The sequence below is a fragment of the Falco rusticolus genome, chromosome W (genome assembly GCF_015220075.1).
Source record: "Falco rusticolus isolate bFalRus1 chromosome W, bFalRus1.pri, whole genome shotgun sequence".
Lineage (NCBI taxonomy): Eukaryota > Metazoa > Chordata > Aves > Falconiformes > Falconidae > Falco > Falco rusticolus.
In genome coordinates this window covers 23,786,579-23,812,653 of record NC_051209.1, presented here as the reverse complement: position 1 = coordinate 23,812,653, position 26,075 = coordinate 23,786,579, and the positions used below count along the sequence as shown (strand labels likewise).

The window sequence follows — 26,075 nt, the reverse complement described above, 5'->3', positions numbered from 1 at the left end:
TCATATCTGTTAAATATGGTATTGATTTATGATCTCTAACTTTCTGTTATTAAACTGAGATGTTTAAGTGCAAGTTATCAAGTAAAATCATGCTTCTTTGAATGCTATTATGCCAATATTTGTACCATTCATAGAATTTACCAGCAATTAAATTGTTCTCTCTTTGACCTTAGATATTTGTCAGTAGTAAAAAACCTTGTAGTATTGATATGGAGAAATAGTGTGAAATGGGGACAATGGACATCGATTGTGATTGTATATGTCTGCTCAAGGAATGTGGGTATGGTGACTGGTCATGGGTGTGGTGTCTGGTCACATAGGCACACAGCTTTGAGGAGACACCTACCCTTCTTCCTCTAACAAGGGGCTATTTTAAAAAGAATGAGAAAAGGATGAGAGACATTCCAATGTTATCTAGAGGGAGTGCTGTCTCCTTGCTGGACATGAATCACCTACAAACCTGCAAGACCACCACATTCCAGGCAAAGGACTGATAAGCTAATTAACATAGGAAGCAAGAGTAAGCGGGTTTAGGTAAGGGATATGTAAAGGCATTAATTGAATATTCATTTGTTTTATTGTATAAATGTGAGATGGTTCATCACTTCGGGTATGCACGCTTGTGGAGGAGCGATCCCCCGTGCATCTGTGCGCAATAAACATACCTACTTTATAACTTTCGAGTTATAGAGTCTAATTCCGTACGTCAGTATGTTGCTAAAAATCTTCCAGTTCTTTCATCTTTTCACATGTTTTTTATCACTTTTTATTGTTTAATAATAATTTTTGATTTATTGGCAATAAGATTTAAGATGTCAAGTGTCATAATGATGACTTCACTTGGAGTCTCCTTTCTATGATTTGTTTAGTTTTGAACATAAAGTTGATCTTGACAGTACTGTAGGGAAAGTTGTGACATAACTTATTCATTAGCATAAAGTTCATCATTTGTTTTTCAATTATAAGAAAAGTTAAAAAGAAAAATATTTTTTAAAAAAATATGGGTTTTAAATTTTTCATATCTATTTTCTGCTTTTTGCTACCTGGGATGTTAATATTGAACCCTGTAGGTTTAACTTTCTGTTGGATTCGAGACTAGAAGTTGCTAGTAAAAAAAGCTTTCATTTTATAAATTGCATAATAGAATAATGAAATGGAAGGTTTTTAGTGGAAACTAAATAAAAGGTAATATTGAACCTGTATTTAATAAAAGCACAAACTTTGCAGAAGATTTAAAAACCAGGTTTTCCTCATTAATTTGTATAGCTAATGATCTCAGTACTGGCTTATTAAGATTATCAGTATGTTTACAGTTTCAATTACTTATATTTTTCTCCCTTTGTCCCTTTTCCTTGGTCTTTCTATATATTGTAGTATACAATTAATACTGCGAGGAATGAGAGGTACTTATTAGCTTTGATTTTAGAAATAAAATTTTTCTTCTGGTGTCTTTCCTCCTATCTGTTTTGTTGATTTCGAAGAACCTGGGCATGCATTTTGCTTTCTGAAAAAGAATGAGTTGATAATTCTGTGGGTCTGAAGCAAATGTGATAGATATGTATGACTATTTGAAGTTAACATGCAGTTCTGAATGTTCTTTTTTTAGGTGGTAATGGCAGTTACACAGCTTTACTGGCATTTGGCATCAAAATCCAAAGCTGCTGTTGTTTCTAAATCGTTGGTGCATTTACTTTGAAGTAACAGGTAGGTCAAGTCCAGACTTTACATTTCTATCTCTACTTTTTCATACATACTTGTTTACTCATATTTATAAATATTTAACTATTGCACTATTATTAGAGTTTTGTTTTAAAATTGACCTGTAATATTAATTTTTACACAACAAATGAGAATTATTAAAAGTAATTCCATCATTTTCAGTATCATATCCAGTAATTATTCAGTATTATGATTCATTCATAATTATGACTTTCATTCTGAGAAGAATCATGGCTGCCTAGTTAGCATACAAATAGAGATAGTACTAACTAGCTAGGTTAGTTTCTTGAACTTTTTAATTATTGGAAGTTATTGGAACTTTATTTAATTAATTGGAGTTCCTTACTGTCTTGCTAAGTACTAAAGAAGTCTTCAGCTGTGTATTTACTTTTCCTGCAGTTATGTTGATGATTTGTTGACAGAGAAACTAAAAACCATATTTGTTAAATTACCACTTGATGCTGCTGAAACTCTCTGTGCTTCCTTAATCCTTGGACTGTTTTTAAAGAACTAGTTTATATTTCATTCAGCACAACTAATTTTGAATTGACCATCTTCAATGTGACCTTGTCTGCTTTACTATGAAGAGTCTCACTGGCCACCTTTCATAAGATTGATAATATTCTTTTTTTTTGTGTTCCATAGTTTTGGCATATTATGCCAATATTTGCAGCATAAAAGTGGTTTTATCTGCCCCCCCGCCTCAGCTTTTAGATTTTAACTTCCATGTATTTTTAATGAAAAGCCTTGAAGGTGTGATAGGAGTCACAATATTAAGATGTTTTCAAAATAACTTTCTAACTAAGCATGTTATTCTTGGCTAGAACTTACCTGTGAAAATGATTTATTTTTTAAAGTTGGTCACATCAAACTGACAAAAAGCTTTTAAAAGAAAATCACTTTAGTTATGTATGACAAGATTACTTAGTATAGATGGACTTTAATTTTGTAAGCCCAGTCACCATAGAGCTCTTCCTCCATAAACTTCTGCAGCTCACCCATGGCTAATGTCTCTATCATTTAAAATTTAGACTAGTGAAGTAAAATTGGGCTTGGTAGAGTACTCATGCTTTTATTTCAGATAAAAATGAATCACCATTATTTTTTGTTTAGTTTTATCATACAGTATACTTCCCATACCCTTTATGCAAAGATAAGTAAAATAGCTAAAGCATTTTGGCATATTTACAAGTAACATATACAACTAAACTCATACTCACAGGTTGAAAGGCTTATTTTTGCATGTTGTTTATTCCTCATTTTATATTCAAATTGCTTCAAACGAGAAGTCACATCTTTCCTGTACCTCAACTAGTGCCTAAAATGGCACTAGTCTTCTGATTTTCATACGTTGAATGGTTTCTCTGTTCTCCATTACCAGTCTGTGTGAAACACTTGCTATTAGAGCCACATTGAAATAAACTCAATAAGCTCCTCTCTCTTTCCGGCTGCTGTTACACAGCATTGTTTTCCCCTTATTAAATATGTTCTCACAGAGGTGCTACCACCGTTGCCGATTGGCTCAGCTTTGGCCAGTGGCGGGTCTGTCTTGGAGCTGGCTGGCATTGGCTTTATCAGACATAGGGGAAGCTACCAACAGCTTCTCACAGAAGCCACCCTGTAGCCCCCCCCCCCCCCCCCCCCCCCCAGCTAGCAAAACCTTGCCATTCACACCCAATACACATACACAGATACACAGGCTATCTGAAATACCTGAAAGTTCTCTTGTTATGCTGTAGATGGCAGATGGACTGTTGTGGGACAAGGCCTGAGGGGCAAGTCTCCAAGTACGGTCCAACTGATGAGCAGGGACTTGTTGGAACACGTGGGCCACAAACCCTGGGAGGATAAGGAGGGTGAATAGATAACAACCAACAGGATGCTGACTGTTGAGATAAGATATTGAAATGAGGAACAGATGGCGCCAAAGGAGAAGTAACAAATTGTGCAAACTGCTGACTGTGGAAACTTACTTAAAGTGTCCTTTGTTTGTTGTTAACCAATCAGGGATTGCCTAGTATGTAACGCTTAGCTTAAAGAACCAATCTGTTTAAAATACGTAGCTACTGAAAACATATATAAACTCGTGATTGTGTACAATAAATTGACATTTGCTTGCATCAAGCTGCGTCCAGTCTCTCAATCGCGGCAGACTGTGTTTTCCTCTACACCTTTTGGTACTTTTCAGTGATACAGCACATTACTATTTTTTTTTGATCAAACCAGCCATTCAAACTTTTAGAGTTTGACTGTTTTCATAGGAGGAAAAATCTTCTCAAATGAAGAAAAATGAATCATAGAAACATTTAGGTTGAAAAAGAACTTTAAGATCATTGAGTCCAACTGTTAGCCTAACACTGCCACCTCCACCACTAAACCATGTCCCTAAGCACTACGGCTAGGTGTCTTAAATAGCTGCAGGGATGGTGACTCAACCACATCCCTGGGCAGCCTGTTCCAATGCTTGATAACCCTTTCAGTGAAGAAATTTTTCCTACCATCCAATATAAACCTCCCCTGATGCAACTTGAGGCTGTTTCCTCTTGTCCTATCGCTTGTTACCTGGGAGAAGAGACCAACACCCACCTGCCTACAAGCTCCTTTCAGTTAGTTGTAGAGAGCAGTAAGGTCTCCCCTGAAACTCCTTTTCTCCAGACTAAACAACCCCAGTTGCCTCAGACTCTCCTCATAAGACTTGTGCTCTAGACCCTCTATCAGCTTCATTGCCCTTCTCTGGACACACTCCAGCACTTCAATGTCTTTCTTGTAGTGAGGGGCCCAAAACTGGACAGAGTATTCAAGGTGCAGCCTCACCAGTGCTGAGTACAGGGGGATGACCACTAGTCATGCTGGCCACACTATTTCTGATACAAGCCAGGATGCTATTTGCCACCTTGGCCACCTGGGCACACTGATGGCTCATATTCGGCTGGCTGTCAACCAACACCCCCAGGTCCTTTTCTGCCAGACAGCTTTCCAGCCACTCTTCCCCGAGCCTGTAGCATTGCATGGGGTTGTTGTGACTCAGGTGCAGGACCCGGCACTTATCCTTGTTGAACCTCATACAACTGGCCTCAGCCCATCGGTCCAGCCTGTCCAGGTCCCTCTGTAGACCCTTCCTACCCTCAAGCAGCTTGCCACTCCTGACCAACTTGGTATCGCCTGAAAACTTCCTGAGGGTGCACTTGATACCCTTGTCGAGGTCATTGATAAAGATATTAAACAGGACTGGGCCCAACACCGAGCCCTGGGGAACTCCACTTGTGATTGGCTGCCAACTGGATTTAACTCCAATCCAGGCAATTATTTGGGCCCAGCCATCCAGCCAGTTTTTTACCCAGTGAATCATATGCCCATCCAAGCTGTGAGCAGCTAGTTTATCCCGGAGAATGCTGTGGGAAACTGTCAAAGGCTTTACTAAAGTCTAAGCGGACAACATCCACAGTCTTTTCCTCATCCACTAAGCGGGTCATCTTGTCATAGAAAGGTATCAAGTCAGTCAAGCAGATCCTGCCTTTCATAAACCCATGCTGACTGGGCCTGACTCTTGTCAGGGTTGTTCTGTATGTGCTGCATGATGGCACTCAAGAAGTTCTGCTCCATAAGCTTCCCTGACACCCAGGTCAGACCAGAATTCCTGTAGTTCCCCAGATCCTCCTTCCTGCCCTTCTTTTAGATGGGTGTCACATTGACTAACCTCCAGTCAACTGGAACCTCCCCAGTTAGCCAGGACTAGTGATAAATGCTTGAAAGTAGCTTGGTGAGCACTTCCACAAGCTCCCTCAGTGCCCTTGGGTGGATCCCATCTGGATCCATAGACTTGTGTGTGTCTAAGTGGTGCAGCAGGTCGCTAAGCACTTCCCCTTGGATTATGAAGGCTTCATTCTGCTCCCTGTCCCTGTCTTCCAGTCCAGTGGGCTGAGTACCTCGAGAAAAACTACTATTAAAGACTGAGGCAAAGAAGGTGTTAAGTACATCAGCCTTTTCCTCATCCTTTTTCTCTGTTTCTACCCACACCTAATAAAGGACAGAGATTATCCTTAGCCCTTCTTTTGTTGCTAATGTATTTATAGAAACATTTTTATTGTCTTTTACAGCAGTAGCCAGATGAAGTTCTAGTTGGGTTTTGGCCCTTCTAATTTTCTCCCTGAATAACCTCATGACATCTTTGTAGTCCTCCTGAGTTGCCTGCCTATCCTTCCAAAGGTCATAAACTCTTCTTTTTTCCCTGAGTTCAAACCAAAGCTCTCTGTTCAGCCAGGCTGGTCTTCTGCGCCAGCTCATCTTTCAGCACATGGGGAAGGTCTGCTCCTGTGCCTTTATTTCCTTCTTGAAGAATGTCCAGCCTTCCTGGACCCCTTTGCCCTTCAGGATTGCCTCCCAAGGGACTCTGTCAACCAGGCCCCTAAACAGGCCAAAGTCTGCCCTCTGGAAGTCCAAGGTTAGGGTTAGGGTGACCTCCCCTTCCTTACTTCTCTGAGAATCGGACACTCATTTCATGATCACTATGCCCAAGATGGCCTCCAACCATCACATCACCCACAAATCCTTCTCTGTTTGCAAATAATAGGTCCAGCGAGGCGCCTTCTCTAGTTGGTTCCCTCACCAACTGTGTCAGGAAGTAATCTTCCACACACTCCAGGAATATCCTAGACTTTTTCTCTCTGCTGTATTGTATTTCCAGCAGACATCTGGTAAATTGAAGTCCCTGTAATGGTTTAACCCCAGCTGGCGACTAAGTACCATGCAGCTGTTTGCTTACTCCCCCCACCCCGCAGAAGAGGGATGGGGAGGAGAATCAAAAAAGGTAAAACTTGAGAGTTGATATAAGAATGATATAATAATTTAATAATAATAATAATAATAAACAGTTGTAGTGAAAAGGAGAGAGAGAGAGAAAGGAATAAAATCCAAAAGGAAAAAAACCCAAGTGATGCACAATACAATTGCTCACCACCTGCTGACCAATGCCCAGCCAGTCCCCAAGCAGTGATCAGCAGGCCCCGGCCATCTCCCCTCAGTTTGTATTCTCAGCATGACATCCTATGGTATGGAATATTTCTTTGGCTAGTTCAGGTCAGCTGTCCTGTGTCCCCTCCTAATTTCTTGTGCCCCTCCAGCCTTCTTGCTGGCAGAGCCTAAACTGAAAAGTCCTTGACTTAGTATAAACATTACTCAGCAACAACTAAAACATCAGTGTGTTATCAACATTATTCTCATGCTAAATCTAAAACACAGCATTGTACCAGCTACTAGGAAAAAAATTAACTCTATCCCAGCCAAAACCAGGACAGTCCCCCATGAGAACAAGGGCTAGCAATTGTGAGACTTCTCCCAGCTGCTTATAAAATATTTCTCTGCCTTTTCATTCCAGTTGGGTGGTTTATAACAGACTTCCACCATGATATCTGACTTGTTGGCCTTCTCCCTGATGCTTACCCATAAACATTCAACCTTGTTTTACCATTCATTAAGCTCTAGACAGTCAAAACACTCCGTAACATACAGGGCTACCCCACCGCCTCTCTTTCCTTGCCTATCCCTTCTGAAGAGTTTATAGCCATCCATTGCAGCACTCCAGTTGTGGAAGTCATCTCACCATGTTTCTGTGATTGCAACTATATAATAGATTTCTGCTGCATAATGGCTTCCAACTTCTCCTGTTTGTTGCCCATGCTGCATGATATTGATGTAGATACACTTCAGTTGGGGTTATTGATCTCACCACCTTTTTGGGGGAGAAGCACAAACTCCTACGTGACTGTTCTCAGGCACTTCCATGGTTTCTAACACATCAATACCCCTTGTATCTTTCCTGCCACATGAATCTCAATCCCCTTCCTCCACTGAGGTGGCAGACTGAAGGACCTCACTAGCACACCATCCCTCAAACACTGGCATGCCACCCCCAGGCTTATCTTTAGTGAGCCTGGTTTTATCCCTTTCCCCCTTCAAATCAAGCTTAAAGCTCTTTTGATGAGCCCTGCTAACTCCTGCACAAAGATCCTTTTCCCTCTTTGAGACAGGTGTACCCCGCCTGTTACCAGCAGGCTTGGTGTTGTGTAAACCAACCGTTGATCAAAAACCCCAAAATTCTGCAGGTGACACCAGGCTCAGAGCCAAGTGTTGATCTGCTGGGTCTTGATGTTTCTTCCCTCGTCATTCCCTGCAGCTGGAAGGATAAAGGAGCAAACTACTTGTGCTCTTGATCCCTTAACCAGTCATCCCAAATCTTTTAATTGCCCTTGGTCTTCTTGTTGCAACTTCATTGCTGCCTACCTGAAAAATCAATTACACCATGCCCTTGCTGATGCACCACACCCTGTTTACTCACCCTGTTAACTGCTGCACAAGCTGCTGCACCATGCCCTTGCTGAAATGACACAGCCTGGTCACTAGCACTCCTGGTCACTAGCACTCCCTAGGAGCTTCTTTTATCAGGGGGTGGTGGAGGAGTGGATCTTGGCTGCGGTTGCTCCTGGCCCTGCCCAGGTCTCATCAGCTGCTGTCATGCAAGCTGCAGGCTCCTGGCTTCTCTCTCAGCTCCCCCTGAGGTTTCCCTGGTTCAGAACCCCCCCCTGTGCACCAAGCTAGAGAGCTTCACTTCAGATAGTGTCAGAACCGGAACTGCTCACCTTGGCAACTGAGTCACACTGTCATTGATACTGTTAGCTTAAAAAGAGTTCAAATCTGTTTCACTGAACAAAATGAGAGTCAAATATGGGACAGTGTCAGAACCCCAAATTCCCTTTTGAAGTCAGCATTTGACATGAGAAGTGTTTTAGGCTTTCCTCAAGGCCACATGTCAATGCACAGTTTAGGCTACCTTGTTTTCTGTATTCTTAAACACATGTGATATCCTTGACAAAACAATAGCTAAAAAATTGTCTACTGTTATGTACTTTTTCTCTTGTTTTTAGATTGCCATAGACATATTTTTTTAGTAGTGGAAGGTACAGGTTTCCTAAAGAAACACTTTTTTCTCCTTATTTTCATTTTACATAATGTTGCACCCTCATTGTGTGTGCAGAGTGATGCAGTCCAAGATAGCTATGCCCAACCTATCATATTTTTATTAGTCCAATATGAAATCTAAGTAATTTTGAGGCAGTAGAAGGCAAAAGGATCTTCCCCACATGTAATGATTATGAAAACTTGGCAATATTAGTAAGGCTTATTGTTATCCAGGAAAAGCCACTAACTAATGAACTCCTGAAATAATTGAAAGTTGATATATTTAACTTCCCTTATTAATTGGTGGTGAAGAGATGGAGAAGTAAGAAATTGTGCTCTTTCATTGTTTCAGCTCTTTATTGATTTCTGAAAAATTTAGGACAACCTACACTATTACATACATAAGAAAATCTTGTCCTTTTCTTGTATCGCCCACCCCTCCCCCCCCCCCCCCCCACCCCCCCCCCCCCCCCCCATCCCACATCCACCCCCCACCCTGTTCCATCCTATCTGTTTTAAGATAGGAGGACAAGACCTATGGCAGTATTTAAGAGAGGTAGGACCACCCTGGAATTAATCTGCTGCATTGTTTTGATTTCTGTTTTGCTCTCTGTTTCTTTCTCAACATTAAGTTTTCTTTCTTGATTACTGCTTAGCATCAAGCTTATATTTTCATGGAGTTATCTATTTTAACCACAGATTTTCAGTTATAATTAGTAGTAATCAGCTCTAAACCTATCATTTTCTGTAAAGTTAAGGTTTTTTCCCCTTTATGAACATTACTTACATTTATCAGTTGAGTTTGTTTTGCCATTTTATCAACAATCACCTAATATTTGAAGTTTTTCTGCAGCTTTTCTTAGCATTTGTCTTAATTTCTCTGAAAACCATAGTTTGAGCTGAAAACTTTGTCACCTGTCTTCTCATCAGTCACAGTTCATATATGAATATGTTGAAAAGCAAAAGATCAGCAAAGATGTTTGTGGTATTCTGTTGATAGCCTTCCTGTATTGTAAAACAGTTTCTTTTTCTTTCCTTTTTTTTTCCCCCTGCCTATTCTTGTTTTTCATTTATTCACTTGCTTTCTATGCTATGCCAGATACATTTATTTGAGAGCCTTTGATGAGAAGTCTTATCAAATTGCTTCTGAAATACAGGTAGACTGTAACAATTAAGTGTCCTTGTCCATGTGCATCCAACTCAAAAAATACCAACAGAATTGTGAGGCATGACTTCCCTTTAGAGACAGTTGTCTTTTTTTTCTTCAGTTTACCTCATTCAAATTGTATTGGAATTCTTTCTTCTTCAAAGCTAGAACAGCTGTGAGAGACCATATCTCAAACTGACTGTCTCAAAGCTTGTTAGCTGAGCTCCTGCAAGAATTAACAGTTGTGAACATATAAGGAGCCAACAGCTGCCCAACATCAGTTTTTGGCCAGGGTCAAGGAAAGTCCATACTGCTGTGAGCGATGTGCCTAGACATGGACGATCACCCCTACCTATGCAGTAATTGCATGTGCCCCATGGAGGAATGTGGTATGTGCCGTTGTCTGGGAAACAACCCCCCTGAACACCCTATAAAAGACTGTGCCACCAAACAATAAGTGGTGATCTGGGGACCCTCATCACTGATGTGAACGGAGACTACGGACCAATGGGTTGCTGCTGGATCCATGTTGGTGACTATCTCTTACAACCCTACCCCCGACTGCTTGCTAGATTTCCATCTTTCCTATCTTTCCCTCTCTTTCCTATGGTTATTTTCTTACCACAACACATGAATGTTTTGTTTATATAGTTGCACAATAAATTTCCTTGATTAGCGGCATTTGACATCGTTTGTGTCTTAATCTCACTCTGGGTATAACAAAGAATCTTCCCACCTCATGTCTTCCTGGACCGGAACAACACCCTAGAATAATAGCATTTTAATGGTATATGCCAAGTGTTTTATATCATCCTCTTGTTCACCAGGAACAAGGAAGAGGCCTTTCAGGGTCTGATGTTGATTAAGATCTGAGCAGTTTCATAGATTCAGCTGTTTCTTTCCTGAGTTAAAGGTATTTTATTACAGTTCATCTGAATAGAATGGATGCTTTATTTCTCTCCAGCTGCAGCTGTGCTTTCCATTATTTCTTACAATGTCACATGGTTCTTACATGCTAAGGCCTGTTGTATCACATTGGAAACCATGTTACCAAAAGTATTTCAAGTCAATTTGATATGCAGTGCAACACTGTAAATTAGAGCTCATAGAAAATGCATCATTGAACCTTGAGTCCTGCTTCGAAAGCCTTGCACGTACTTGCAAGGAGAATATTCCTCATGAGTGCGATTCTGCTATCAGTTTATACTGAAACCTGGTGTGGTCTATTGAATTCTAAGTGGTGTTTTTAGTAGTAATATCTTTTATTTATATACAATAAAAGTATATTATATATGTGGTACTATTTATAACATTTTATTTTAACTTCTGATAACATATCTGGGCTTTTTTCTTGTACCTTGAAATTTTGAAAAATTTAGCAAATGAAGCCAACATAGCAACTTTGCTTCAAGAATTTCAGGTTTGTGCAAAAGTGTATTCCTTTTATATGAAACACTTCCTGTTGGCCAATTGCCATTACTGGATGTTTAATCTAGATTCTTAGTCTTAAATGTTTCAAGTTAAAGTCTTTTCTAGGATAAAGTGTTCTCAGAATGGAAACTGTCCCATATCATAATGGGTACCACACAGAGCAGATCACATAAAGTATATGGGAACTTGACACTTATAAGAATTTAACTGACACAACTGGATAAAAGTAGTGATTCTAGTGCCTCTTATTTGAAGCACTTTAAAAGGCTCACATAATAACTGGGTACTTATTTTCTCTTTTGTTAGTGAGATTAATTTCTTGTGGCCTGCAATTATGTGCTTTCCTGGTTTTACTCAAAAATGCTGTAGTTATTAAAATTTGCTGTTGTGATTATCATAGATGACAGTAGAAATTTTACTGATTTAGGGTTTAGTTGCATCAAAACAGTTAGCCTGTGGAGAGTGGTGAAAACTTGGAGTGGGTTGGGTTTTTTTTTAGTGCATCAATGCCTAACTGAAAAAAAACCAACAACTTATTAAATAGTTTTAGGATAAACAGCCCCAAATTTGGCTTTGTTTTGTAATCTACCTTTCTGTAATTTTTATATAGTGAAATGGAGTTGCAAGTCACTAAGGAACACAACAAAGAGAAGATAAAATAGGTTATAGCATCACTGTAAAACAGTACCTGATTGTATATTCTTGCTAGAAACCAATGAATATTGCACAGAAGGAAGTCAATAAGCAAATCGGAAGATTATTATATAATGTACAGTCTACAATATGGTTAAAAATCAGAAATACAGAGTTAAAACAGATGTAGTCAAGGGCAATCAAGAGATACTTCAGGGCCTTGGGACAACTGGTTAAGGGATCAAGAGCACAAGTAGTTTGCTCCTCTGTCCTTCCAGTTGCAGGGAATGACAAGGGAAGAAACATCAAGACCCAGCAGATCAATACCTGGCTCTAAGCCTGATGTCACCAGCAGAATTTTGAGTTTGTTGATCATGGGTCAGTCTACATGACACCAAGCCTGCTGGCAACAGATGGGGTACACCTGTCTCAAAGAGGGGAAAGGATCTTTGTGCAGGAGTTAGCAGGGCTCATCAAAAGAGCTTTAAGCTCTATTTGAAAGGGGAAAGGGATAAAACCAGGCTCACAAGAGATAAGCTTGGGGGTGGCACACCAAAGTTTGAGGGACAGTGTGCTAGTGAGGTCCTTCAGTCTGCTCCACAATGTGCTGAATACACTGGAGCACATTTGAAATTTCTTTATACTAAGGCACACAGCATAAGGAATAAACAAGAGGAGCTAGAAGCTTCAGTCCAGTGCCAGAGCTATAACATCATTGGCATAGTGAAACCTGATAGGATGAGTCCTGTGACTGGGGTGACATGATGGACATTTATAGGTTCTTCAGGAGAAATAGGGAGGGCAGGTGAAGCTGGGGGGTGATGGCACTGTATGTAAGGGAGGGGTTAAATTGCATGGCACTTGCAGCTGGCAACAACATGGTTGAAAGCCTCTGGGTAAGGATGAAGTGGAAAGCAAATAAAGTGGATATTGTTGTGGGAGTCTACTATCAACCACCCAGACAGGATGATAATAAAAATTATTATTCTACAAGGAATAAAGGTATCTCTCTAGATCAACTACCCTTGTCCTTATGGGTGATTTTAACCTTCCAGATATCAACTGGGAATATCATACAGCAGACACAAACAGGTCCAGGAAATTTCTGAAGCACATTGAAGATAGCTATTTGGCACAGATACTAAGGGAGACAACTAGGAAAGGTACCCTTTTTGATTTCTTGTTTGTAAACAGAGAGGGACTTGTGGCTGTCTTGGTCATAGTGACCACAAAGCAGTTGAGTTCCAAATAGAGGACAAAAGGAGAACAAACTGCTAGAAAAACTAGGACCCTGGATATAGGGAGAGTAGAATTCAGGCTGCTGATAAAGCTAGTTAATAAGGTCCCCTGGAAATCTGCTTTTGAAGGTATTGGGGTCTATGAATGCTGGTCACTTTTTAAGACCTATCTCTTAAGAGTGCAAGAGCAGGCAATTCCAAAGTGTCAGAAGTCAAGCGTAGAGGAATGAAGGCAGTGGGTTGATTAGCATAGATAATATGCAGCTGTGGCCTTACCTCAGCGGCAGTGGGTTGATTGACATGGATGATGTGCAGCTGTAGCTTGTTCTTGCTAAGTAGTTAAATACCCCTAAGGATGAGAGGAGATGGGGGTCTGGGTGAGGGAGAAACAGTGTGGGTAGTAGATGCTGACTAACAGTAAAGCCTTGTTGTAGCCTACTAATTTGTTTGTGCTGTAACAATTGGTGCCCTGTGTGAGGCTAACTAAGTTGGACTCAGGCTACAACTGGTACACAATGTAGCTGAAACAAGTGGGAGAACCTGTGACCTATAACAGACACCATGAAAGGTGAGCTGTTGACAACTAATTCATATGGGTGTATTGGAACATTTGTTATCCATCTTAACTCAAATTGCAACTTTTGGTACCCTGTGTGGATGGGGACTAACTTATATGGGTGCAGAAGAAAAAAAATGATGTTAACAATGCTCATAGATATATTTGAAAAAAGAAGCATAAAGTACAATAAGAAGGTAGTAAGAACTTTGCTAGGATGGTGCAAAGTAAATGATGTGGTAGTTATGCTGAAAAATGTCTCCTGTTCAGGCATGGAAAAATGCTGGAAAAATACTTTTTGAGGCTTCCTTGAGGGGGGATAAAATTGCAACAACATTGCTAACAGCATGGAGATTAGTCTTAGACCTACTAGAACAATTAAAAGTGGACAGGGAGACAAATTCTATATTTGCAATGCTTATGGATACACTTGAAAAAAGAGGTGTAAAGTATGATAAAATGGCAATAAGACTTCTGCTACTGTGGTGTAAAAAGTATGATTTGCCAGTTACAGTGAAAAAGGTTTTCAGTGTTCAGACATGGCAGTGTTGGAAAGATACTTTTTGAGGCTGCCTCAAGGGGAGACAAAATTGCTACAGCCTTGTTAAGAACATGAAGATTGATCATAGGTTTGCTAGAACAATCAGAAGTGGATGGAGAGACAAACTATTAACAATGCTAATAGATGTATTTGAAAATAGAGTCATAAAGTATGATGAGACTGCAATAAGAACTCTGCTAGGGTGATGTAAAAGGAATAATTTTCCAGTTATGGTTAAAAAATGTCTCCAGCATTTAGATATGGTGAAATGCTGGAATGTTACTTCTTGGAGCTGCCAAGAGAGGGGACAAAATTGCTGCAGCATCATTGACAACATGGAGATTGGTCTTAGATTTACTAGAACAATCAGAAGCAGACAGGGAGACAAAGGCTGCGGTTGAAATAGCCACATCACCAGTTGCAGAGATGATGCCCAGTAAGGTACTTTTGGTGACATCAGATTCTCTTCCATCACCTGATTCATGCAGTTGGGGCTGGCAGGAGGAGTAGGGCAGTGCTGGCTTGAGCAGGCAGAGTTGGTTCACTTCGGGGTGGCAGGGGAATCTGGTCATTGTCCCGTTGCCTGTCTGTGATCCTGAGCCATCTGCGATAGGCTTATCGGAGACCTTCGGTCATGTTCAACAACCAGTCCAAATTACAGCATCGGGACCAGATCCTGCCAAATTCTGGAAAAAGATACGAGAGCAAGCACTTGCAGAAGAGGATATTGATGCTGCAACCGCCATGGGGGGCAGAGTGTTAGCCTGCCCAGTGCTTCGAAGGGATGGTAATGCCCCCCCCACCCCCCACCCCCCCCGAGTGGGAACATTTCAACTGGGGAGTGATAAAAGAGTTAAGATCAACCTGTAGGCAGTATGGAATAGGCTCACCCTATGCTCAATCATTGTTATGCAGTATTTTCACAGTAGGGCTTACTGCTCGTGATTGCTGTACGATTGCACAAATTATATTGATCCCTATGCAAATGTTACTTTTTGAGTCAAGTTGGAGGTGCTTGGCAAATCATTGATGAACTTAGAATACCCCTGGGATGATCCACGTTTTGGGACAGGGATTCCACAATTGATGGGGGAGGCTCCAGTTAACTCTCCTCAGTTACAAGCTCGCTTACATCCTTTAGTCCTGCAGCAGGGAAAAGTTAGCTCTCCAAGCTTTATTGCAGGTCCTGGATAATGGCACTCCACAACAGTCATGGACCACAATAAAACAAGGCCCAAATGAGGGATGTGTGTCATTCCTGGATAGGTTGAGGAACACCTTGGACAAGCAAATACAGAATGGGGCAGCTAAGGAAGTGTTGTTAGTCCAATTAGCTAAGGACAATGTGAATGAGGATTTTAGAAAGGTGATTGCAGGCATGGTGAATCACAATCCCACTTCAATAGAATTAATGGATGTATGTGGGAAGGTGGGAACCACTGCCTTCCAAATGGAGTGTCTGGCAAAGAACTCTGCTGATGCAGTCAGGGTCATTCTTTGTTGTTACACATGTGGGCAAGAAGGTCACCTAAAGAAGGACTGTCCAAAGAGATTGAGATCGGGAAGGGCTGATGGCTCTGGTTTGGTATGCTGTCAATGTAACAAACCAAGGCATTTTGCAAAATACTGTAGATCTAAATATGATACTCAAGGACAGTTACTTGTAGGTGGCCACTGAAAGCAGGGAAATGGGGGGAGGACCCGTGTGATGATAGAAATGAATCCTCCACAAAAATTTCAGGCTTATGCAGCCAACTCGCAGCCTGAACTTCAGGAAGTGCCGGATTGGATGTTACCACAGCAACTGCCATCACAATAGAGGATGATAAAGGATATAATGTCCTGCTGAGTGCTGTGGGACCCATTGGCAATAAAATGAGTGTGCTGTTGCTTGGACATTCTAGTGTAACTTCACAAGGTTTGTTTGTCTTACCAGGAGTCATTGATGCTGATTATATGGGTCAGATTCAAGCAATGGTGTGGACGCCCCCACCTCCCCCCAGTGTCAATTCCTGAAGGTAGCTGGATTGCACAATTAATTCCTTTCTGGGTGCAAGTTAATTATGCCCATGACAAAGTCTGGGGCAAAGAAGGGTTTGATTCAACAGGAACACCATGAAGTTTCTGGACCCAGAGCATACAAAATGCTCAACCAACTCTAATCTGTAAAATCGCCTTTGCCAAAGGGACCCCTTCTGCAATACAGGTGACTAGAATGATTGACGCAGGAGCAGATGTAACTATTATATTTGTGGGTATCTGGCTTTGCTCTTGGCCTGTCTGTTCAGCAGGTTCCATATTGGTGGGAGTGGGTGGTGTGACACAGAGCGCCCAGAGTTGGTTTATGGTGCAAGTTTGAAACCCTGAGGGCCAGACAGCAATAATCCATCCCTACATGCTTGATGTCCCTCTGAATTTGTGGGGATGGGATGTTTTGGGACAATGGGGAGTTATTATTGGTACCCAGAAGGATTTTTAATAGGGGCCACTGTGATGGAGGGTGTACAAAGACCTACTCTGCCTTTGACTTGGAAGACAGATACCCCCATTTGGGTGGAACAGTGGCCCCTTCCTGAGGAAAAATATGTAGCCCTCCAACAATTAGTCAAAGAACAATTAGCACAAGGACACCTGGAACCTTCCCATAGTCCTTGGAATACCCCTGTGTTTGTGCCAGAAAAGAAATCAGGCAAATGGCGCTTGTTACAAGATTTAAGGAAAGTAAATGGTGTAATGGAGGGGATGGGAGCCCTGCAATCGGGCATGCCTTCCCCGATAATGATCCTGTGAATCTAGGACATTTTGGTAATGGATGTAAAAGATTGTTTTTTTCACTATTCCCTTACATGAAGCTGATAAATGTAAATTTACTTTTTCAATACCTAGCAGAAAAAATATGACTCCTTGTAAGAAATACCAATGGATGGTGTTGCCGCAGGGTATGAAAACCAGTCCTCCTATATGTCAGTGGTATGTAGCAAAGGCATTGTCACCTGTATGGGAACAATTTCCACAAGTATATTGTTATCATTATATGGATGATATTCTTGTATCAGCTGCAAATAAAGCTGAACTTCAGCAAGTGTATCCAGTTTTGCAGCAGTCGTTGGCCACCTTTGGGCTATGTGTAGCACCAGAAAAGATTCAACAACAAGCCCCGTGGAAATACTTGGGAGTTAAGGTGCTAGATCAAACGCTTGAGCCACAGTCTATCCAGCTCAGAGTAAATGTCAGAACCCTAAATGATTTGCAGAAATTATTAGGGACCATAAATTGGGTAAGGCCATACTTGGGCCTTAAACAGACCAATTGAAACTACTCTTTGATCTGTTGAAGGGTGACACTGATTTAATGTCTCCCCAATCACTTAGGAAGCCAGCTTAGCCCTAGAGTGGGTGGCCAATGGTCTGCAACAAAAAAGGGTACGCCATGTAGATTTAGAAACTCCGAGAAATTTATATGTTGTCATTGCTAACTATCATCCTATGGGATTGTTGGGCCAATGGAATGAGTGCTGGCAAGATCCGCTACATGTCTTGGAATGGTTATTTTTATCCGTACAACCACGGAAGACAGTAAGCACTCGGTTTGAACTAGTATCAAAAATCATCACCAAAGGATGTACACAGTGTGTTCAGCTCATGGGCCAAGATTCCAATCACCTGATAATTCCCATTGAATGTGATTATGTAAGCTGGTGTGACGAGCGAGGGAAAGCAAGCAGCCGACTCAATGTGAGTGATAAAGCAAGCTTTGATTTATTACGGCGCGATTATGTCTTATATACAGTTCCAGTTAATTATGCCTACTAATCATCTGCTGATTGGCTAAGCTCTAAAGGGTTACACTTTCATACGTCCTCCTATTTGCGGTTTCTGCGGATAGCTAGCTACATATATTTTTCTTTTTTTCCTCTCTTGTCTACGCGAATTCCTCAAAGTTATTTACAACATTAGGCACAAGGTCAGCATGACCTTATCTCTCTTCCCTTTTTAGCAAGCCTGGTAATTTTCCATTTTTAGCAAGTCTGGTAATTTCTCGCTGCGGCCTAGCTTGGTTCACTCCAGACTTATGTCAAAAGCTGTATCACACAGTCCTTCTATGGAACCGTGGCCGTTCTCTTTCATCCATTCTGCAACAATTCCCCCTTTTTCTTTTTGGACAAGGAAAACTGGTCCAGTTACACGCTCAAATAATTTTCGAATACAAGAGAGAGCACAGCTTAAACATATAAATCCAATGATAACAATTATTACTATAAGCAACACACTTTGCAACAGTCTTTTTAACCAGCCTCCTATCCCAAGCCAATTTGTTAAGCTTTCAAGGCCAAAAAATCCAACATCTTGTTGAATTTTTTGAGAATGTTCCATCAATTGTTTGATTTCTTTATGTATGGAGCTTGAATTATCTTCAAGGTCCATACAACACATGCCTTCAAAATCTTCACAGCCATGTCCATGTGCTAATAGTAAAAAGTCAATGGCCATGCGGTTTTGCATAACAGCATGTTGAACAATAGTTAAACTATCAGCTAGGTCTGATAAAACTCTGCTGCTGAGGTTGGCTTGTTTAACCACCCAACAAGACAGCGTTTCTAAATTTTTGTGGGCCCGAGCAGCGGCGGCACCTGGGATAAATAACGAAGCAAAAAATACCTCCCATTTGTTCCAAAGTTGAACGTTATCATCACAGGTGTTACCAAGGATCTGGGAAGTGTCTCTTCTCCATCTCACTGGATTTGATTTGTTAGGATGAATATGTGGTAAGGCTAAACTCAGACGACCGATGGTACATGGACCACCTACAGGCATTGAGGGTATTCCATTCCATGCTCTATTACCACAAATAAAAAACAAACCAGGGGGTAATTTCCTAGGATATAATACTCCAGGTGCAGGATTAGACAAATTTCGACTGGTATGGTTACACCAAACACTCCAATTAAACTGATTCTTAATTGGATATACGGGAGTGATAGCAGTTGTACTACAAGGCATGTTAGAGGCTTCACCAGCACAAGGGTACCGGGAAGAATTCAAATATACACAGTAAGAGGCATTTAGTGAATCGACTAGTTCAATTTCTTGAGGGCTAGGACCAATAGGGAGTTTGTCATCCCAGTTATCAAATTTTTCAAAAAAGCTGCTCATATTATTACCTCGAGCCAATATGGTAACTTTTGGCATCTGGTTAAGAGACTGGTTAAGGGCGATCCAATCTGAGTCATTTAACGGCACACCTACTAAACAAGTTAAAAAGGGTACGCTAGGGGTTGACAAACTTGCACAAAACGTGGTTGTGTTAACAGCTCTACTTAAAGTTACCCATACATTTTCTCGCAAATCAAACAATGATTTAGGCACAAAAGCTACAACTACGACAACAAAATTAATTAACACAACAATTCTCAACATTATGCTTAAAATATAGCTAAAACAATATTAATAAATCAATCACGAGTTGACATTGGTTACTGGAGCATCAGTCACTGCTGCTTTGGTCCATTTTGCTGGGATCCACTGCGGCCCTGTGGGGGTAAGTACACACATATAACCTCTTCCAGCATACTTTACTTCTGCTGGCCCTTTCCACAAACCAGTTGAAGGATCCCTATACATAACAAACATTGGAACATCATCTTTACATGTTTTAAGATACCCATGTAACCATGCAGGTGATTCTTGCTGTTCTGCAAATATACATAGATGATTCAACACAAAAAGAACTTTAGCAAGTCTCTCTTGTACATCTGTAATCTTCTCAAACTTTTGTAAATATTGCTTTAATGTCTGATGTGTTCTTTCAATGATTGCTTGTCCCGTGGGAGAGTGAGAAATACCTGTAATATGTCGCACTCCCCATGCTTGACAAAAACGTCTCATTTTTTCACCGACATAAGCAGGGCCATTATCAGTCTTTATTGTCTGCGGCACTCCCATGACAGCAAAACAACTTGTTAAATGCCGTATTACATGGAGTGCTCGTTCCCCTGTTTGTGCTGTAGCCCATACAAATTTACTATATGTATCAATTGTAACGTGTACATATTTTAATCTGCCAAATTCAGCAACGTGAGTGACATCCATTTACCACAACTCTCTGGCTTTAAGTCCTCTGGGGTTCACTCCGATACCTAGACCCGGTCCATGATGACTGCACGTAGGACAAGCTCGTACAATTCCTCTAGCTTCTTCCATTTAATGTCAAATTGTCGATGCAGTCCCCGCGCGTTTTGGTGAAATGTGTTGTGTGATTCTCGTGCTTTAACAAACTCGCTTAGTGGAGCTGCTACAGACACGAGCTGGTCAGCGCGCGCATTCCCTTCCCCCAAACCTTCAGACCATTTATGACTTCTAATATGTATAACGCAGTAGGGTTGCGTGCGCTGCTGTATTGCTGACAACAGTTGCCTAAGGAGTTCAAACAGCCGTTGACTTTGCACTTCTTTAAGGCGAGCATCTTCAATTCGGCTTACGATTCCTGCAACATACATCGAGTCCGTTACAATGTTTAACCTCGTATGTATCCATTGGGTACATACCCATACAACAGCAGCTAGCTCTAAAGTTTGTAACGAATCTCCTGCTTTCGCAGGAAGGGTTTGGTGGTGCCATTGATTGTTCTCGTGCCATGTTGCTGCTGCTTTTCTTGAGCATTTCCCTGCATCCGTATAAACTGTGATAGCATCCGCTAAGGGTCGCTCACTTCGTTTCGGACGCTTTAACCAGTCATAATTACTAATCCATTTTAATATAGGTGCTTTTAAAGGCTCAACTTTAATCTCCAGAGCTTCACTTAATAAACTTAATTGTAAAGCTGATGAATTCTGCAACCACCACTCCAAGTCTTCTCTGCGTATTGGTAGATACACAACATTTGGCTCCATTCCGGTAATTTGTAAAATTTGCGTTCTTCCTTTTCGAATGATTTCTGCCAAATTTTGCGTTTTTTCTTGGATGGTAGTCTTTGGTTGCATTTTGGTAAAGATCCACTCTAATACTCTCACAGTCTCCCCCTTATTCTTTTTGCACTGTGTAAGTGCACCAATAAAGTGTGAGGGACCGTTTAACACAGTGAGGTCTACAGGAAGATTAGGGTCAATTCGATCCACTGCACGCTCTACAACCCGCTCACTGAGTTGTTGAATCATAACTTGTTGACCCTTAGAAACAATAACAGGATTAGATGGATCTGTTCCTTTTAATAAAGGTCGTAACACGTCTAGTTCATCATTGGTGATGCCTGCTACTGGGCGTAGCCATTGGAGATCACCTAATAACTTTTGAGCATCATTGAGGGTATGCAGATCTTTACAAATGGTTAATTTTTGTGGACTCACTTGTGACTGAGTAATATTCCAGCCAAGATATTTCCATGCGGGTGAACGCTGGACCTTTTCAGTTGCTATGACGAGATTTTGCGTCTCTAACTGTCGTTGTAAAAAGGTCTCCTGTTGTTCAGTGAAAGGCTGTTTTTGAGCAAATAGAATATCATCCATATAATGGTAAATAATAACATGAGGCCATGCTTTTCGAATAGGTTGGAGAGCAGCATCAACAAATAGCTGACACAGGGTAGGGCTATTTTTCATGCCTTGTGGTAACACAGTCCATTCAAATCGCTGGTCAGGTCCCTCTCTGTTAACCGATGGCAATGTAAATGCAAATCGTTGAGTGTCATTGGGGTGTAGCTGAATTGTAAAAAAGCAGTCTTTTAAGTCAATTATTAATAAATGCCATTCGGTGGGCAACATAGCAGGATTAGGAAGACCCGGTTGTAAGGCTCCCATTGCTTGCATTTGTTGATTCACTGCTCGTAGATCATGTAAAAGCCGATATTTTCCTGATTTTTTCTGGATTACAAATATCGGTGTATTCCAAGGACTGGTTGACGGTTTAAGATGACCTTGTGTTAACTGGTCTTGAACTAGCAAATGTGCTTGTTGCAGACTTTCCTTTTTCAACGGCCACTGTCCGATCCAAACAGGCTCTTCTGTTAGCCATTTCAAAGGAATCGGGAAAGTCCATTTGACAGTGACCGTTCCTAAAAAGGTGAATTTGTGGTAAGTTGTGGATAACTGGCTAGCTGAAAAGGGTCACATAGACATAGTCCAGCTGGCTGGACAAAAATGCACATCGCTCAGCTTATCTGAAGTAAAGCAAAATACACTGTCTTTGGCTGTCCTTGTTACACAGTAACAGGAAGATTTTGGTGGGAAAAGAATGTTGCAGGTGGGAACAGAAAACTACAGAAGAGAAACTAGGGGCGGGCTTGGTATTTAGGCAACTAACCAATAATGAGCTTAACTTTTGTAATATGTATGAGCTAATTATAAGAAGGCATAAAAGGTGACTGTAAGGCACAATAAACGAAGTCTGCTGATCACTCATATTGAGTGACTGTGTCTTCCCTCTGTCGCAACAAATGGCGCCCGAACAGGGACCCTAGAGAGGGCTGAACCTGCGAGCCACGGTTCGACGGAGATTCGGGTACCGGTCCTGAAAGCAGCGCAGGAGGCGGAAGGGCACAGTCCCCGCGCCCGGGAGCACCTACAGAGGGTCCCGCCGGCCACGCGTCGCCGAAGTCTCGCAAAGGCTGCAACAGCGCTGACGAAGGTATGGAGAGACAAGCGACGTATGATTCGCTCATATGCTTTTTAGAAAAGCGGAGCGTTCGGGACATAGATTGTAAAAAGGAATTACTCGGGTTATTAGCGTATGGGATAGCATCCGGGTCCCCCGCGGCAGCGGCGAGCGGCGGCGCGCAGTCCGGCAGGCCCCTTCCCAGCCGCGGTTTCTCTCCAAGGCGGCACCATCCCCCCCCCCTCCGATCGGCGCCATGGCGATGCAAGCGGCCAAGCGAGCTAACATCTGGCTGCCCCCAGAGGTCAATCGGATCCTTTATATTCGGAACCTGCCGTATAAACTCACAGCGGAGGAAATGTATGATCTTTTTTGGAAATACAGACCTATTCGACAAATCAGAGTTGGAAACACTCCTGAAACAAGAGGAACAGCTTAAGCTTCTCAAGGAAAAATACGGAATTGATTACAAACCCACCAAAAAAAAAAAAAAAAAAAAAGTGCTTCAGATGTCCCCTACAAGATATGGGTTTCTGCCTTGAACTAGCAAACGTCTCTGTGCTTAAAGAGAAGCCTTTTTGCCTTGACGGAGGTAATTTATTCTGTATTCTGTATTTATGCTGTATTCTGAATGTGGAAATTGGTTGGGACTAGGAGGCTGGCTTAAAGGCGTTTTGCAAACGGGATTATTATTTTTGATCATTATTGTAATAATAGTTTTTTGATCAAGACCAGCCAAAATTATTTGTAAGCATTAGGCATATCTGAAGAGAATGCCTTTATTTGAATCAGCAGTTAAGGTGTAGTTTAGTCTGAGGCTGTGGTTTTATCTGCTTCTGGTGAATTTTTGAAGTGATGAAATCAGAGATACAAGGTATACTAAGAGTTATGAGGTAATCAGGTAATAATCTAAGTAAGGGTGCTGTCTTTTATATCTACAAGTGCAATATGCTTTTATGTAGCAGAGAGAAACTTAAACAATAATGTTGCTTGAGCGAGATGTGCATGTGACAACTTGGGAAAAGGGATATCACAACTGGAGTGCAACAGTGTTTCTATGTCTGGCAGAGTGAAATCTTTCAAGACCTGAGTTTAGACAGTCTAAAATAAATTGTTAGTATTCAGAAAACCCATCTTAAGCCTCTTTTGCTTACATAGTGTTATGGAAGTCAACTGCTATTGTAGAGAATTAATGATTTTTTAATACATATTAACAAATACTACTATTTTAACTTGAGGGCAGTTGAGTGAGAAATACTCACGTGTAGCATTTGAGGGAATGTCAGCATAAATCGCACTTACAGTAAGACTGCATTTTTAATTACTGTACTCGTTAAGATTCGATGATGCCATAAGGCTAAGGCCTTTTATCACAGATCGGTTCTGAACTAAAAGGTGTGTGCACATGTAGATATGCACATTTGTGTTATTTTCCTTAATTGGCTACAAAATAATATAATTAGGTTGGGGACTAGATCTTGGGAATTTGTCTATTATACTTCTGTTTGTTAAGGAACGTGCATAACACAGCACCCATGTAGGCTTGGCTTGTGGCATAGTTGTCAAATTTAGCATAGACATTCAGACAGATAAGCAACGTACTCTTCTTGTGTGTATCACCTACAAGCCATTATGGCTTAGTGTGTAAATCTGTATGTAACTATTGAAAAATCCACTTATGAATGTATATAGCTTAGAACTAATTTCTTCCCTTTGTTAATTCCTTGATATCAATGAGGTATTCTTCAGAAAATGTATGGACTGGTTGGTTGCATAAGGGCAGTTGTTATTTGGACGGAAAATTGTTAATGGTCAGGGATTTTCCACTAAAATATTTGCAAATATTCCTAGTCAAACATCAGTTTGGTTTCTTTTTGGGTTTTGAGCTTGCATCAGTCCATGTTCAGAACTTTAAAATTACCTTTGAATTTTTTAAACTTTTTATATCACTGGAACAGAAAGAGCATCTAAATTAAAGCTTCAAGATAACTTTATTTTTCAAGTATTTCTGGAATTATACTTCTGAACTGAGATTTTATAAGTTGGCTGTGTATTTTCCTGTGTTAAAACGCTGTTATTGAAAATGGTCAACCAAGCCTATGTCGCCCAAAATAAAAACGGGGGAATTGTGGATAACTGGCTAGCTGAAAAGGGTCACATAGACATAGTCCAGCTGGCTGGACAAAAATGCACATCGCTCTTAGCTTATCTGAAGTAAAGCAAAATACACTGTCTTTGGCTGTCCTTGTTACACAGTAACAGGAAGATTTTGGTGGGAAAAGAATGTTGCAGGTGGGAACAGATAACTACAGAAGAGAAACAAGGGGCGGGCTTGGTATTTAGGCAACTAACCAATAATGAGCTTAACTTTTGTAATATGTATGAGCTAATTATAAGAAGGCATAAAAGGTGACAGATACCCCCATTTGGGTGGAACAGTGGCCCCTTCCTGAGGAAAAATGTGTAGCCCTTCAGCAATTAGTCAAAGAACAATTAGCACAAGGACACCTGGAACCTTCCCATAGTCCTTGGAATACCCCTGTGTTTGTGCCAGAAAAGAAATCAGGCAAATGGTGCTTGTTACAAGATTTAAGGAAAGTAAATGATGTAATGGAGGGAATGGGAGCCCTGCAATCAGGCATGCCTTCCCCAACGATGATCCTGTGAAACTGGGACATCTTGGTAATTGATTTAAAAGACTGGTTTTTTGCTATTCCTTTACATGAAGCTGATAAATGTAAAATTGCTTTATCCATACCTAGCAAAAACAATATGACTCCTTGTAAGTGATACCAATGGATGGTGTTGCCGCAGGGTATGAAAACCAGTCCTCCTATATGTCAATGGTATGTAGCAAAGGCATTGTCACCTGTATGGGAACAATTTCCGCAAGCGTATTGTTATCATTATATGGATGATATTGTATCAGCTGCAAATAAAGCTGAACTTCAGCAAGTGTATCCAGTTTTGCAGCAGTCGTTGGCCACCTTTGGGCTATGTGTAGCACCAGAAAAGATTCAACAACAAGCCCTGTGGAAATACTTGGGAGTTAAGGTGCTAGATCAAACACTTGAGCCACAGTCTATCCAGCTCCAAGTAAATGTCAGAACCCTAAATGATTTGCAGAAATTATTAGGGACCATAAATTGGGTAAGGCCATACTTGGGCCTTACAACAGACCAACTGAAACCACCCTTTGATCTGTTGAAGGGTGACACTGATTTGATGTCTCCCCGATCACTAACTGAAGAAGCCAGCTTAGCCCTAGAGA

General features: G+C 41.1%; 1 long non-coding RNA gene across 1 annotated transcript; it reads left to right on the top strand.

The window, feature by feature from the left end:
• The first annotated feature begins 3,532 nt into the window (after positions 1-3,532).
• LOC119140860 lies at positions 3,533-20,414 on the top strand. The gene is made up of 3 exons (XR_005101753.1): positions 3,533-3,544; positions 11,731-11,738; positions 19,708-20,414. It is a non-coding gene; the product is annotated as an uncharacterized LOC119140860 (long non-coding RNA).
• The last annotated feature ends 5,661 nt before the right edge of the window (positions 20,415-26,075 follow it).